Source organism: Microtus pennsylvanicus, chromosome 11 (genome assembly GCF_037038515.1).
Source record: "Microtus pennsylvanicus isolate mMicPen1 chromosome 11, mMicPen1.hap1, whole genome shotgun sequence".
Lineage (NCBI taxonomy): Eukaryota > Metazoa > Chordata > Mammalia > Rodentia > Cricetidae > Microtus > Microtus pennsylvanicus.
Window position 1 is genome coordinate 98,315,831 of NC_134589.1, and position 16,551 is coordinate 98,332,381.

At 41.0% G+C, this 16,551-nt stretch overlaps 1 protein-coding gene across 1 annotated transcript in view; it reads right to left on the reverse strand.

Annotated features, from left to right (window-relative positions):
- The window catches only part of Grin2a (glutamate ionotropic receptor NMDA type subunit 2A), a 447,114-nt gene that overhangs the window by 9,773 nt on the left and 420,790 nt on the right, over positions 1-16,551 (reverse strand). The window lies entirely within an intron of this gene.

Here is a 16,551-nt window from a genome sequence, read left to right on the forward strand (position 1 = left end):
GAATGGTGTGTACAGCAAGAGTGCATATTCCAGGCAGTTGTCTGGTTCACATGAAGTCTCATGAACAACAGCTTGTGCTACTATTGACTGTAAGGAATAGAATGCCTGGAAACCGTGTCTGGCAGATGGTGGACCTCAACTATATTAGTTTCTTCTTTCTCATGTTTAGAACACTCTAAACAACTCCCAAAACTCACCCACAATAATGAGCTTAAGATACTAAACAGCAGTGGAAGAAAGACATCTTGGTTCTGAATGGCCTCTTGCAAAGTGAACATCTTCCTCACTGCAATAAGCTGCTGAGGAAACAGGTGCACTTTTCATTGGAAATAAAAAGGCGGCATGCTCAACACTATCTGTTCTGTGCATTTTATCCAGTCCCCATTTAGAATAAACTCCATGACTTCAGTGTCTAGTAATTACATAAGCCATTTACAATTCACTAAGCAGTGGCATTTGCTCCATGATTCAGTCTCGAGAATTCTATCTCAGGGACATTAATCATCAAAGAAAACTTATATGCTAAATGCGAATCATGACTCCATTGTGTCTGCTCTCTAGGCTGAGTAGGAGGTTTTTGATGGAAAACGAAGGACGTTTTAAAGTTCATATCATTGCAGATTTCAAGTGAGTCTTGTTTTTAAGTTTTGTGAAGTCACAGGGTCATCAATGCCTTTGGTTTACTTTTATTTCTGAAGCAAGCTAGTAGTAATATTTCCGGCCTTGTGATGACGTTCAGTTTTCCTAAGATTTGAACTGCTGTTATAGGGCCAACGTTCTACTCACTGCCATTCACATGCCTCACCATCTCTCTTTTCTCTCAAATTGCTTCTGGGAACTTCCTTTTGATTTTGGTGTAGAATATTTAGGTATTGGTCTCAGTATGATTCTGATGACTCTTAGCTTTAACTCTGGAAGGAAAGTTCCCACCTACGGCCAGTGAGATGGCTCTGTAGCACCGGCTGTCAGGCCTGAAGACCTGAATTTGATCTTTGGGAATCAGATGGTGAAAAGAGAGAACAAACTCTTGAAAGCTGTCCTCTGACTTCCACATGTATGTCTCACTCCACATGTACACACATATAAATATTAAAAAGTGAAAGTTTCATCCATTATTGTTTTAAATATAAACTCCCCACCTTAACATTTTTGTTTGTTTGTTTGTTTGTTTTTCAAGACAGGGTTTCTCTATAGCTTTGGAGCCTATCCTGGAACTAGTTCTTCTAGACCATGCTGGCTTGGACTCACTGAGATCTGCCAACCTCTGCCTCCAGAGTGCTGGAATTGAAGGCGTGCATGGCCACCACCGGCAATCTTAACACTTTTAAAGTCATGTATTCTTCTCTGTAACTCTTCCCAAACTTTGACAACTACTGACCTATGGTGTCATCCTTGCACAGTGTCATATAGTCAGCTGGAAATATTCCAGACCGGCTTCTTCTACGGCCTGATACACACTTTCCATGTTCCCCTGTCTTTTCTGGATCAGTAGCTCTTTTCTTTGCATTACCGAGTTGCACAGTCTGGATACAGATTGCTCGTCTGGTCACCTATGGATGCTGATGTTGTTCTTTCCAAATTTGCACAGTCATAAATAAAGCCACTACAAACACAGACCAGTGAAGACTTTTGTGTGGATACTTTTGACTCAACTGGTCAAAATATCCAGAGAAATTTTGCTAAACCCTCTGTATTATATGATAAAAAAAATGTTGAACTTTCTGCCTAACTGTATTCTGTTTTGCATCCCTCATATCCACAAGACTGAATTAGTTTTGTCAGAGTTTGGGCAAGACTTTTGCTCTTTTCATAGGCTGACAGTGGTATCTGATTGCTGTAATTAGCAATTCCCTAATGACCTGTAGTAGCTCATTTTGTCCTGAAAATTTTAACACAGGGCACTGCCAGTCTATTCTGTAGGTTATTAACCTTATTTTCATATTTAGTTATCTCTGTGGGCTGGAACTGGTTGATCCACATGAAGATTCATTCTCTAGTTCATTTGTTCCTTAATTGGTGATATTTCACTTTGTTTTCATTTTAATTTCTTCATTTTGCATGAGATATTTATTTGTTTCTTTCACAACCTTAGCTGTTCTTTTCATTATGATTTCCAAACCTGTTTTTGTTTAGCAATTCCAAACCTATAGCCAAAGGGAGTAATTCTTAGACTTCTCATTCTGTTTGCTCTGTGTTCTCATTCATGGTAGTTGATTTCATTGTGACACTGTAGTCTTTCAAAATTTTATTTAGTCTTTGGTAATTTTATATGTGCACACAGTGTGCTTGGATCATATCTCCTGCTGCTCACTCCCTTCAGCTCCTCCTAAGTGCCCCCAAGATTTACTTCCAAGACTCATATGTTTTATTTTTAAATAACCCCCTGAGTCTAGTTAGTGCTACCAATTTATGCATGGGTTTAGAGCATTATCCTCTGGAGCACTGGCAATGTACTATGTGCCACATTGTTGAAGAAACAAATTCATTTTTCATTGTCCATTAATTGACAGTAGCTCCTCTGCTGGGGTGGGGCTTTGGGAGCCTCTTCCCCTCTGTATGGTCTGAATATGTTAATAAAGAACCTGCTTCGGGCCTATTACAGTGCAGAATAGAGCAAGGCAGGAATTCCAAGCAGAGATAGAGGAAAAAAGAAGGCAGAGTCATGGGGATGCCATGGAGCCACCGAAGGAGACAGATGCCTGGGAACCTTACTGGTAAATTAAGAGCCTTGTGGCAAAATATAAAATAATAAAAAATGTTAGTTTAAGACATAAGAGCTAGCTAGAAATACAGTTAAGCTATTGGCCAAACAGTATTGCAATTAATACAGTTTCTATGTGATTATTTCATGTCTGGGTGGCTGGGAACAAACAAACAGCCTCCCCCTACAAAACAGAGTGCCAACGTGGGCCAACTACATCCACATAAAACCTGAGAGAGCTTGAAAAAATTCTAGGCACACACACACACACACAAACAGTTAAGCATGCCTTCATGGTAGCAGCATTTTTTCAGGTGGGTTCTGTTTGCTAGAAGCAGCAGAGGCACAATTCCATTAAGAGACATCTTCTTGCCCTGTGGAAAGTCCAAGGAACCCCCACCTCCATCTTCGGGCTGAGGAGGGAGGGGGACTTGATTGGGGGAGGGGGAGGGAAATGGGAGGCGGTGGCGGGGAAGAGACAGAAATCTTTAATAAATAAATAAATTTAAAAAAAGAGACATCTTCCTGACTCAGCTGTCGCAGCAAAAACTGCATGGCTCCTTTAAGAAGGCTTCCTGGTTTGTGTTAGTTGCATGAAAACCTCTGGCTCTTTCAGGAGGCTGAATACTTAAATGGGGTCTATAAGCAGTGTGTTACAACTTGCTTAATGATGACATGGACCCTGGAGCTGGGGCCATGTGCATGGCTTTCAGAGGTAGTAAGCAAGCTTCCAGCATGTTGGACTGGGAGAAGCCAATAGGCAGATCCTCAGAGTTGGTCCTAGCCATGCCTTCTTAACATTTAAAAGAAAAAAAAAAGTGCTCCTATTCAAAAGATAATTATAGTTACACACACAATAAAGACAAATTCAGATGGAAAAGACCTCTAAATGGGTCACGGTGTTGGATAAATGTACATAGACTTGAGAGTGAGAGGAAAAAGAATATAGACAGTTATAATATAAAAGAGTACAGACAGTCACAGGTTATAGAAGTAAAGATAATAAAATAAATATTAAACTTGTAGAAAAAAGTAATAGAGTTAAAAAACAAGCCACGTAATGATGAAATATAAACAGAGAGTCTGGATTATTTATACTATTAAGTTTTCTTTGAATTTTTTGACTATAAAGGAGCTAAGTACAGAGAGACATTTCATTGTGCTGGTGGCTACACTAAACCAACCTATATATTTTAAAGGTATCTTGACTTCAAAATTTGAGTCTAAGGATATGTTGCTTTGGAAAAGAGGTTCTGCTTTTATTTCCACAGAAGATAAGAACCTGTAAATTCCTTCCAGACTAATGTGGTTTGACAAATCAAGGCCCCCTGAAAGGTCTCTATAAACCCCCAAATATTTTGTCCAACAAAGAATGCAAGAAGTTTAAATAAAAGCTACACACAAATTCCCAAATATTGTCTATAAATGTTTGTGTTCATTTAAAGGGAGATATGATATAGAGATAAATACATTGCATTGGTATGGATCTTGGTTTATTAATAAAAATTTAAGGTCAATTTTGTTATATGTATATTTCTGCTCTTGATTAAGGTATTGTATTTGTGCATCCCATTTAAAATTGTAATGTATGATTAAAAACACGGGGCAATAAATAGTCACTATATTAGTCAAGCTTGTAGTCATGTTAGTTAGGTTTTCTAGATGTACAGAGATACAATGGCTATCAAATGGATAGTTATTCTTCAAACCTTTCAAATACTTACAAAACAGCATTTAAATTTTTTAAGAACTTAGGACTTTTCATAACAATGAGACACATCTGTTCCTAGCAGCACCAATCTACTTCAAGAGGATGATGGGCATCAGAGAGGTTCCTTATGGAATTGGTTAGCCATTTGGGCAAGAAACTGCTCTTGCCTGGACTGCTTGATGGCATGCTGTATGAATTGGATGTGCAAGACCCACAGAAAAAAGATGACTGCTAAATTTGCCAAAAGAAGGTGAAATGGTCCTTCAGGGTTTCTATTTCATGAGAGAACAGCCAGATGTTTTGCAGGATGGACACACATACACACATAAACACAGACAAACACAAAACAACTGATAAACTTTGTCAGTGCAAGGCATTAGAGATCTTCAGATTTCCTGCTTCATGAAAAATTCTGCCTGATACTATGGGCCTATAGGCTAAAGATAGATGCACCAATGTTACAAAAGAACTTTGGGTGACTGTCCAGACAGTGAGATGTCTCTGTCAATTGTAGAGTTTTGGAAGTTGTTTACAATGCACTTCCTGTTAACATAGGTAATATTATATCCTTCTTGGGTCTTTGATAAAATTAAAAAATAGATAGTTATAATTATAGTTTTCCTTAGTTAAAATAAAACAAGAAATAGTTATAAATATTGCAACTATAATTCCTACATGATACCTGCTTTGTTATATGTAATTTTACTATGTTAAAGTTAAAATCTTCCTTTTTATTTAGACAGAAAAAAAGAGGTGATGTGGGATTCTCCTATGTATGCTGTGAATTTAGTTTGTTACCACTGTTTAATAAAGAAGCTTCTTTGGGCCTACTGCAGTGCAGAATAGAGTAAGGCGGGAATTCCAAGCAGAGAGAGAGGAAAAAAGAACACAGAGTCAGGCAGATGCCATGTAGCCACCAAAGGAGACAGATGCCCGGGAACCTTACTGGTAAACCACGAGCCTCGTAGTAAAATATAAAATAATAAAAATGGGTTAATTTAAGATGTAAGAGCTAGCCAGAAAAATACTTAAGCTACTGACTGAACAATATTGCAATTATTATGGGTTCCATGTGATTATTTCAGGTCTGGGTGTCCAGAAACAAACAAGAAGCCTCTGCCTACACTTCCCTGTCCTTGCTGGAATGGTGACTACTTTGATCTTGCAAAGATTGTTTCCTGTCAACTGTTGTTGTGAGTTTGAGAGTGCTTTGGCCCTGTCATGTCACAACAATCTCCCCTGACCTCTGGCTCTTTCTATTTTTCTGGTCCCTCTTTCTTACATTCTCTGAGCCTTGGAGGGAATGTGGTATGATATAGATGCCTCATTTGGGGCTAAGCATGCCCTCATTGATTTTTCCAATTTCAGGTTTTAGTATTAATCACTGCCTGCTGTATACCTTTCTAACAGTTAATCCTGAGTTAATCCTCTGCTTAGTTATTTTCCCTCTCAGAATCATAATCTCCCCAAAGATCACAGGGTGACAGAAGTGTCCCTAGGCATAGTTTTAGAGTTGGCTTCTACCACAGTTCCAGGAGTTTTCCATGCCTTCATTATTTGTATGAAAAAGATTGAATGTGATTATTGCACCATTTAAGTGATGGATATTTACTCTCAAAGGCATCTGTGTTTAGTTTCTCACTCAGCAACAAGCACCTAGAAATTCTCCCTGCATTTGCTTTGCTTTGATGGATAGAGATTTTCCCAGCTTCTTTTTCATAGACAAAATGACTCATTGAAGGTCTCAGAGTTATACATAAGAAGGGGAACATGCATAATTATGAGAGGAAAAATATCAAGCACTCTATCTCCCAGCAAGTTTGTCACCCAAGATAGCAGTTGTGGTGAGTCAGCATTGGGGACAGAGTGGCAGGAATGGTTATCTTGGCCGAACTCGTTCCCTTCCAACAAACTCCAGCACCATACACAGTCACAATGCCATGGAAGATGCGTATTATCTCTTGTCTACCCATCACCAACCCAGACTCATCTGAAGCCCTCTGCCCACCATGAGCCTCTGGAATTATATAACTGCTTCCTCTCTAAAGCCACTAATGTCACTTCCTAAAACACAATGTATTGTTGACTTTCCCCTCTCTTCAGTTTGTGAGGACACACATACAAAATGTGTCTTTCTCCATAGGGGGATTCATAAATTCCCAGAATATCTTCTCTTTAATATTGTCTCCAGGATTATAAACCAGGACACTGGCAGTCTGGTTAAATCTGGCTAAAAGAAACACTACCTTGATTCCTTTCAAGATGCAAGTACAAAGATGGTTTTTTTTTTGTCTTTGTCTTTTGCCTGAGCGTACCAAACCTCTCTTTAGAATTAAGCCAACTTGGTAAGCCCAACCCAGATTGCAAAAGGAGAGTGATGTTACATTTCTCAGCAGTGATTACAGCCTGTACGAATCATTTCCCAGTTAGATAGTTCCTGCCCTGTAGCCTTCTTCCCAGTGTAGTGAACTGTGGTTCAAATACTTTCTCATTCCATTTTTAATTTGTTTGAGTATATTATAATCTCCTTCAGAAAGATCAAGGACCATGTTTTATGATTTTGCTATTTCTCATGGCCTGCAGCACACACTAAGCATCAGATCCAAACTGTTTCTATTTTTTTCCTTTGTATCCCCAAAGCTTAACTTGGGCAGGACTACAAAACATGCAGATCTTTTGCTGTTTTTCGGAATTAGAAATAGATGGAAAGCAGAAACAAGTGGGGAGTGTTGCAGTGAACTAGAGAGTGAGCCTTGGCAAAGAGGAGGCCCTGAGCTGGGGTAAGGCCCTGAGCAGGTGTGAGGAAGCCCTGAGCTGGTATGAGGAGGCCCTGAGCTGGTATGAAGTCCTGAGCAGGTGTGAGGAAGCCCTGAGCTGGTGTGAGGAAGCCCTGAGCTGGTGTGAGGAAGCCCTGATCTGGTATGAGGAAGCCCTGAGCTGGTATGAAGCCCTGAGCTGGTGTGAAGCATTGAATGTCATTTTCATAAGGAAGAGCTTGGTATCACACATCCCATTGTCAGCTTAGCCTCTTACAAAGAGGTCAAAACACCATTAATTTTATCTTAGAAAGGAGTGCTAGCAAATAGGACTGCTAAGCCTGTTTCCTGACGGAAGCTAATTCTTGATGGGAGGACAGAGACCAGGTTTTCCCGGGAGCAGGGGAAACTTGAGTTGTGGCCAGACCATACTATCTTCTCCCAGCAAAGACTCTCTCATGTTCATGCCTCCAATGACGGTGACCCATGGGACATTGCATCTATGTCAAAGGTTCTGAGTTCTCTCTTCTAGGGATGCATTGCCATGTGCAGGCATCACTGTCAGATGTCCTATTTACATGGGTTCTGGAAGTCATATTCAGGTTCCCACAAATCACCTTGCTAGCACATTGTTGCTGAGCCACCTCCCTAGTCCACATATTTTATTTAACAAAATTACAAAAAAGCTACTATAGTCTGGCAGTGCCATAATTTGCTTTTGTTTCCTTAAACAAATCCATCACCCTCATATTGACATACTGTGGCTGGTCCCATCACCATTACCATCTGAAGCTGAGATTTAAGGTGGAGAAGTTGTAGAATTTCCTTTTGTGTTCCAGTTCTGACATCTACCAGGTGTAATAGTACAGCGTTGGTAACGTCATCAGAGAATTGTTACAATTAAATGATGTGCAGTTCTCAGATGTTGATGACTCTTTAGTGTTTCCAGGAGTGGTATCCTTACTGCAGGAAGTCAGGGGAGCTAGGGGTAGAGTGAGTGACACAAGCCTTTCCAGGCCCTTCCAATCTAAGAATGCCCAGCCCGGAAGAGATGCAGCTCCCAGAAGACTTTGTACCATTTAAAGTGAGAAGAATCGGCCTCTTACTTGCCTGAGTCCTCAACATTTCCAGGGGAAGTCCTCAGCACTTCTGCACTTTCGGAGGAGTCCCCAGCATTTCTGGGGGTGGGGATCCTCAACACTTCTGGGGGAAGTCAGCACTACCAGGGGGAAGTCTTCAACACTTCCAGGAGTGTGCAGTTCCTTTTCAGATTAGATTTCAACCTGTTCTGTAAGAGCACCTATGACCTGAGGGGATTGTACTGGAGGGGTTTCATAGCAAGCAATGTCACTGCTTCCCAGCTTCCCAGCATGTCTCCCATGAGGTCAGTTTTTGTTTTTAATGCACTTTGAACCTGTACCCTTTATCCTTTGTCCCGACCCATGAATGTGCTAAACACATTTTTTTTTTTTAAAAAAAAATCGTCTCCCACATATAACCTAGCAGGCAGACATATTCATTTTTTAACAAGTCAAAGCCCTTGATTTTCAGCACGGGTGATGAGAAAAGAGAAGGAGCTGGTGGTTTGGGTTTTGTTTGTTTGTTGTTGTTTTCTTTACTCATTGACACATTTTTGAAGGCATATATATTTTTTATTTAGTGACAAGAAGCATGTTGCTTTTGGCTCCAAGTTCTCTAGAAAGAGACTGCCGCGCAAATGAGTAATCATGTCAGGGTAAGATTAGGTTTTGTAAGGCTAGAGGCAAGGAGAAGCATGGAGGGCTTGTGAATCTGGGAATAATTTGAAATTTGCGGGAAGGAGGAAAAGACTCAAAAGAGGGGATAGGAGAGCGTAAGGACTCCCAGGTACCCTGAGGACAACAGAGACACTGATGCTTTCCACAGTGAACACTTTGACCTTGAAGCTCAAGATACTTTGGATGTTGCCCATGTTTTTGTAATAATAGTTCCCTGAGAGGAGGCCCAGTGTTCCCTCACATGAAATTTAAAAAAGACCGGCTGGAATAGCGGTGTGTATGTGTGTGTACCTGTGGATGTGTGTGTCTGTGTGGTCTGCATGTCTATGTATGTCTGTCTGTGTCTGTGTCTGTGTTTGTGTCTGTGTTGCATATGTGTCTGTGTGTCTGTGTATCTGTGTCTGTATGTCTGCATGTGTGTGTGTGAGTGTCTGTGTGTCTATGTGTGTGTCTGTCTGTGTCTATGTGTCTGTGTATCTATGTATATATGTGTGTCTCTGTGTGTGCCTGTGTGTATGTGTCTGTGTATGTATGTGTCTCTGTGTGTGTTTCTGTGTGTGCGTGTGTATGTCTGTGTGTGTATCTGTGTGCGTCTATGTGTGTGTGCATGTGTATGTGTGTGTGTGTGTGCATGTGCATATGTGTGTGTGCATGCACGCACATGTGTTTGTTGTGGCTCATCCAAACTTTAAATTTGGATGATAATTCTAAAGTAAGGCGAAAGCTTACCAGAAAAATCTATCACAGTGATACAATCACTACTAGAGTCTTGTTGGCAGAGACTCGAGAGGACTGACTGGATTCACTGTGGGATGTCATCATGGTCACTATCACCCATAACCATTTATCCTGGATATTTTAGCTGTGGGTACTAGGCTTCATGCCTGAGCATATGTGGACATGTCTGTAAGGGAGTTCTAGATTGAGTTAATTGAGGAGGGGGAACAGGCCTGAATGTGGCCAACACCACTCCACAGGCTAGGGTCCTAGACTGAATAAATTGAAAGTGAGAGGAACATCAGTGTTTAGTTTTCCCTGCTTCCTGACTGTGGACACTGGGAGTAGAGCCCTTCTAGCTGATGCAGCATGTGAGTCAAATGCAAGACCAGGGAGGGTTCTGCTTCGTCACTGTGATAAAATGCCTATGCCCAAACTGCTAGCCAAGGTAAACCCTTCCTCTCTTAAGTTGTCATTTGTTGGGCAACTAGCTCATGGTGCTAAGACAGAAAGCTAATATAGGAAGAGACCACATTTCTCCCAACATGACATCAGATACTATTTCCATATAGACGGTCAGAGGGGAGCATAAATGTGTTTATGTCTTATGTCTTATGTCAAAGGGAAATTTACTCAGAAAGGGGGCTTTTGTTTACATTTCTGGCATTCCCAACACAGTGAAGCTCTTACTATACTGACCACAGATTGCGTAAGGCTCCTCTCTGCTTGCCTGTTTTGTGACGCACAGATCTAAGCACCAGCAAGAGCCCCAAAGATATCAGTCTCTGAAACCACAAGCAAAAGGGTCAGGAACAGTTTATGAAACTCAAAAATGAGGGCTGGATTTCAGGGCAGACTCAGTCCCATCAAAGCTTTTGAATCTGGAGATGGTGGTTCCCGTGGGGAGCAGGCTTCCATCTATAGCCCAAAGACGTCAGCATGATGTTGTTGCTGATCCCATTAGGGTTTTCTGTGGGCACCACAAGGGGAACTGACCCCATTCCTTCCCGTTTCATGTCTTGCTGAGGGTTTGGGCACCCTGAGCTCCTCAGAAGCCCAATTGGAATTGAAAATGGCAAGGCAGCAGCTTTCTTGATAGAAAATCTAGGGCACAGAGTCACATACACACTCGTGTTTTCAACCAGAACAGACTTTGGTGAAGCTGCAGTCATGAGTGAGAAAAGTTTGGGTCCTACATAGTCCATACTGTGCGTGCGGAAGGGAGATGCCAATCGGATTGCAGAAGTGTGGTCATCAGCAGAGTAAGGTCAGAGTAGTGTCCAACCACGGGGCTTGGGGGCCTTTACTCATGTACCACACATGCTAGACCCAAAGTCATGTAGGTCAAGAGCAACTTCTCATATGTAGAGGTGAAAAACTGATATCCCTTCCTTCTGTGTAGTGACTCTAAAGATGAAGCTTTTCAAATAGGAAAGAGGGGGATGTGACTAGAATGACGGCTCAAAGGGAAGGGCACGGCAGGAGCGACGGCTCCGTTGTTAAATTACTTGCTATAGAAGGCACGAGGTTGGATCCTAGCATCCACGTGAAAAACAAGGTGTAGCTGTGTGCACCTGTGATCCTGGTGCTGGGAGGCAGAGACAAGAGGCGCTCGGGGCCTTGCTTGATCAGGAAGCCACTGTTGACCAAAAGGTCAATCTAGCCAAACTGACAAACTCCAGGTTCAACAAGAGACCCTGTTTCAGAAAACAAGGTGGAAAGTGATAGAGGAAGACACAGATATATCTACATATGCTTGCCAGAGTGTCTGCATCCTCTCCCCCCTTGTATATACTCACAAGCACATGTGCACACACACAGGGATGGTAAAAAATCCTAAGCCTAAACTTCACCCAACACATCTGATACATAAGAAAGAAATAAAAACTAAGCAATGTAAGGCATGGAAATAGCACTCTGGAGCCCATGACCTCCCAATCTGTGAACTCCAAGGGTCATTGGGACATTTGTTCAGGAGGAAAAAATATCTCTGATGGTGGTATGATGAGAAATAGTACAAGATTGTGGATACCAGTAGACTGAGTTTGGAAGCTAAATAGTCCTTATTTAAATGTCAGAATATTCCATTTCTGCATAATGCTGAGAAGTCACAAACTAAAATAAAAATAGGTCTAGGATTAAATGTATCCAGTTAGAGGCAGAGACAAGATGTCTTTGGCATAAATTCTCCAACCACCACCTTCCAACTGAGCTTTCTGCTCTGTGGATGGAACTTGACTATTGCGAATTTTGTTTCTGCTTGTCACCATCTGGCTGGGGGTTCACAAACCCGTGACCAACTTTGCAACCAGGACTTAGAACATTTAAATGCACACAGAGGGTTGGGCAGGTCTAGCAAACCTCCAACAATGTACATGGTCAAAATTTCCTATCAGAGGGTAGTTGGACAAAAATACTTCTCTGAAGCAAGACTGAAGGTGTGTGTGTGTGTGTGTGTGTGTGTGTGTTGTTGTTGTTGTTGTTGTTGTTGTTGCTGCTGCTGTTGCTGAGGAAAGGCTTCACCCCTGAACCCGGCACCTGTCAGTTTGGCTAAGTTGTAGTAAGTCTACACTGTCAGGGCATAGGTATTACAAGTTCATACATCTAACCATGCCTAGTTTTACAAGTACATACATGCCACCATGCCTAGCTTTTTACATAGCTTCTGGGATGAACATCAGATTCTCATGCTTGAACAGCAAGTAGTTTTCCAAAAGATGGCCTGGAGAAAACCTGCAGGGGACATCTCTGTGGACCAGGCTTTTCTTGTACCCTTTAGTCAGTCTCTTCGCACAGACACAGTCAACCTGATATAACTTAAAAGGCGTATAAATATGGAACACAAATGAATTCACAGTAATGTTTTGACATTGTACATTTTCTCTATCCAATGTCCTCAAAATCTTATGACTCACACCGTAAAGGATGAGGATTTTTAATATCACTAAGGGGTCTTAGTGTTTTAAAAGATTGCAGATGTAAGGAAAGATGATAGCAGTAATTTCATATTTCATGCCAAGAAATATATTCTTTCTTTCAGCAAATAAATGACCTCACTACTTTTCAATTCCATTTTATTGAAGTGTTGACAATAAGCTCCCTGAGACTGTAAAATCCACAAGTAAAATGGACTACTTCCATTTTATCAGTGTTCTCCATGGCCTAGGGCAGTGCAAAGAGCTTAAGATGTACATTGTGGAAGGAAATTGAGGAGAGAGTTGGAAAAAGGAGAGGGAAGGGGAAAGAGATGTTGATGGAGGAAAAGAGGGTGAAGGAAAGAAAAGAAGAAACGTCCCCATCAGAGGAAGGACCACATTTACTTTCAGGGCCATCCATGGCTAAAACTGCAAGAGGACCCTTTCTTTGTGTAGAGTATGGTAACGGTGTTGAAGAGGGTTAGAGTCCAAAAGAGGCTTTCAGTTCCCTTTGAGTGGATTTTTCCTCTGGCCTACTGTCCCTTATCACGTCTAAAGAGACAAATGAGGTCACACTACTGCCAGGGACAACAGTGAGAACAGTTTAAGCCAAAGGACTCACTAGATTCAGATTCCAACTTGGTATGTGAGGCAGACATGATGATCCCCTGTCCCCATCCCACTGATCTCAAGTCATGTCCTATGGACCAAGGTCACCAAATATTTCAAGATCAATGCTGGTGAAGAAATCTAGGTTTTCCTACTGTTGGCTATGATCGTATGACAATATGCAGTCATGTAGCTACTAACGTGAACCCCAGGAGTTCAGCTGCACTTAGTCTTCTTTGCCTCAGCCAAAGACAACTCAGTCACAAGAAGAGCAGCAGGTATTGCTGATAGAAGTGTGACTGGTTGTCCCTTTGACTGAAGAATGGATAAGAAAAATGTGGTACACTTACACAATGGACTACTACACAGCAGAAAAAAATAATGACATCTTGAATTTTGCAGGCAAATGGACGGAGCTAAAAAACATCATTTTGAGTGAGGTAACCCAGACCCAGAAAGACAATTATCACATGTACTCACTCATAAATGGTTTTTAAAGATAAAGCAAAGAAAACCAGCCCACAAATCACAATCCCAGAGAACCTAGACAACAATGAGGACCCTAAGAGAGACTTTCATGGATATAATATACATGGGAAGTAGAAAAAGACGAGATCTCCGGAGTAAATTGGGAGCATGGGGACCTTGGGAGAGGGATGAAGGGAAGGGGAGAGGGGGGGGAGGAGAGCAGAGAAAAATGTAGAGCTCAATAAAAATCAATAATAAAAAAAAAGAAGTGTGGCTGTTTGTATATCTCCTGAAAACTGGCAGGACAGATCTACCAGCACTTAGTATATGTGCCTATGTGATCATCAATGACCCTCAGCAGAGAATTCCAAAGCAAATAAGTGAATCATGCACTGGAAAATGAACAGGAATAGTCAAGGCAGAAATGAGCTAGAAATACTGCAAAGCTCCATTAGCAGCAACATTGAAAAGTGAATGGAGGAAATTTTGCTCAATACAATAAATACCATTTACCAAGGAAAAGACAGGGCCATAATTTAGTGCCATAAATGCATGCAGGAGGAGCTAGAGCAGGGAGCAGGGGTGTGTAGACATCATCTGACATTATATTTGTATGTGAAATTACAGAAAAAAAGGAAAAACATGAAATTTAAAATCTTATGCATGTTGTTTAATTCCACCATTTATTTGAAGGTCAAAAGTAAGCAAACCTAACTCCCAACCATGGAGGGCGGAATGGGGGCTGGCGGGGGAGGGCATACAGGCTAATTGGGCCCTAAGAAAGCTTTTTGGGTTGTGTTCAGTATCTTAAATGGGTGGTACAATTGTACAAAAGTTAATGAGGCTTTGGGGCTTGTGCCATATAACGAGTGCACATCATATTTCTCAACTGATTAAAAGGAAGGAAGACCAAGAGTCACAGCAAAGGTGTAAGACAGCCTTTCATTCAGGACTTAAGAAGAGAGAGTAAAACAAGTATAAGAAAACAGATATCCTAAGACAAAACAAAATCGTCCTTCATTTCTTCCCAAAGAAAAATCTTTCAAGGGTAAAGGGGGGAATGTACTATGTTTTGTTAAATTCAATATTTTTAGGATTATTTTTAAAAAGACACACTTAATTTTTATCACTTAAACAAGAGGTCAGGAATCTTTTGTCTAAAAAGAGTCCATTAGCAAACATGTACAGCTTTATGTTGGCATAGTCCCTGCTACTGAAGCTCCACTCTGCCCTGGTCGCAGAGTTCCTGGTGATGTGTGGCTATGTGCCCATCAGTGGGTAATGGGCAAAAGGGCACAGTGTGTAGAACACTGATTCAAAGAAACAGACTCACATTTGGTCATGCAAAGAATAAGTGGCTCTAGAGTGCTCACCCCTAAATGGAACATAAAACACACACACACGAACACAGACACACATGCACACACACGCACGCACACACACACACATGCATGCATGCACGCTCACGACTCAGGAAAGAAAGGACTGTAATCATTGGAGGTTGGAGAAGATCATTGTAAAGAAGGTCTTCTGGATATAACAGAGCTGTAGCACTCATGAACCTTGACAGTTATGGTTGCTGGGACAAGACCTACACAAGACCAAGCTAGTCACCATTCCAGCATGTTCAGGGGAGAAGGAAGAGGCTCTCAAAGTCCCACCCCTAGCAGATGGCCAATGGGGAAGGGAGAGTCAGTTTTCATCAGCAGTGTGGCCCACAGTAGGCTGCCCATGCTCCAGTGGATGGCATCATACACCCATGTATATATGGGCAGCAATGACTGAATTTAGTGGACAATAAAAGAGAAAGGAAAAGAAGAAGGAAGGAGGAGGCAGCATGAAGATGGGAAAGAGAGGTGGGTGAGAGGGTGTGTAGGAGGAACTGGAGCAGGGAGTAGTGGTGTGACATGATTTTACAGTGTATTTATATACAAAATCATCGAAGAATTATTACATACATGTGGATGGGAATAAATTTCAGTGTAAGGAGATCCAAAATGCAACACATAAGCTTACTGGGTACTCATTATTTTATCAAGATATTCTCATGAATTGTCCTTTTGGCTTCATTACAACCCATAGCTTAAAGACAAGAATATTGGTCAGTAGAGAAGTTTCCAAGGTCATGGGCTAATAAATGTACTTCTCAAATTTAACCCTAAAGTCTGTGAAGCTACTTACACACTGCAGGTGACATTAATAACTGTCCATTAATGAATTTTTGCTTGAAAGATTACAACCGAATTTTAGAAGGATGGTAAAATATAAAATTTTCATTAACTACTGTATATTAAAAATACCCAGGCATGGTGGCACATGGCTTTAATCTCTGCACTTGGGAAGCAGAGACAGGCAAATTTCTGTGAGTTCTAAGCCAGCCTGGTCTACATAGCTAGTGGGTTTCAGGTCATCCAGGGATACAAACTAAAATCCTGCCTCAAAGACTTTATGTACAAAATAAACAGTAGACAGATGACTCATATTTTTTTTACTTTTGCTATTTTTCAATGGAATTCAAAGTTAGGTAATCCTAAAACAACTTGTAAAAATGATACGTTGAGTCATAATCTGTAGTCATATGCATGGGAACAAATATTTCAGAATAGTAATATGACAACATGAACAAGGATTACTGGGGATGTCTCTGGTCATTGACCCTTCAGATTCAACATCTAAGAGTTCATTGCAAATAATTATTTTAAAATTGAATGAAAGTGTTCTTCCATTATTACCATACAAATAATGCATCAAAATGTTAAACATCAGAAAAGTATAGGGGTAGGGAGAAGGGGACCCATATTAGGGTACAGTGCTATGGAAGAGGAAATGGGAAAATAAGGGGACTTTAACTGGATAGGGGAGATTATAAACACTAAAGATGCTTGAAAAAGCCACAGGGAAACACTATATTTATTTA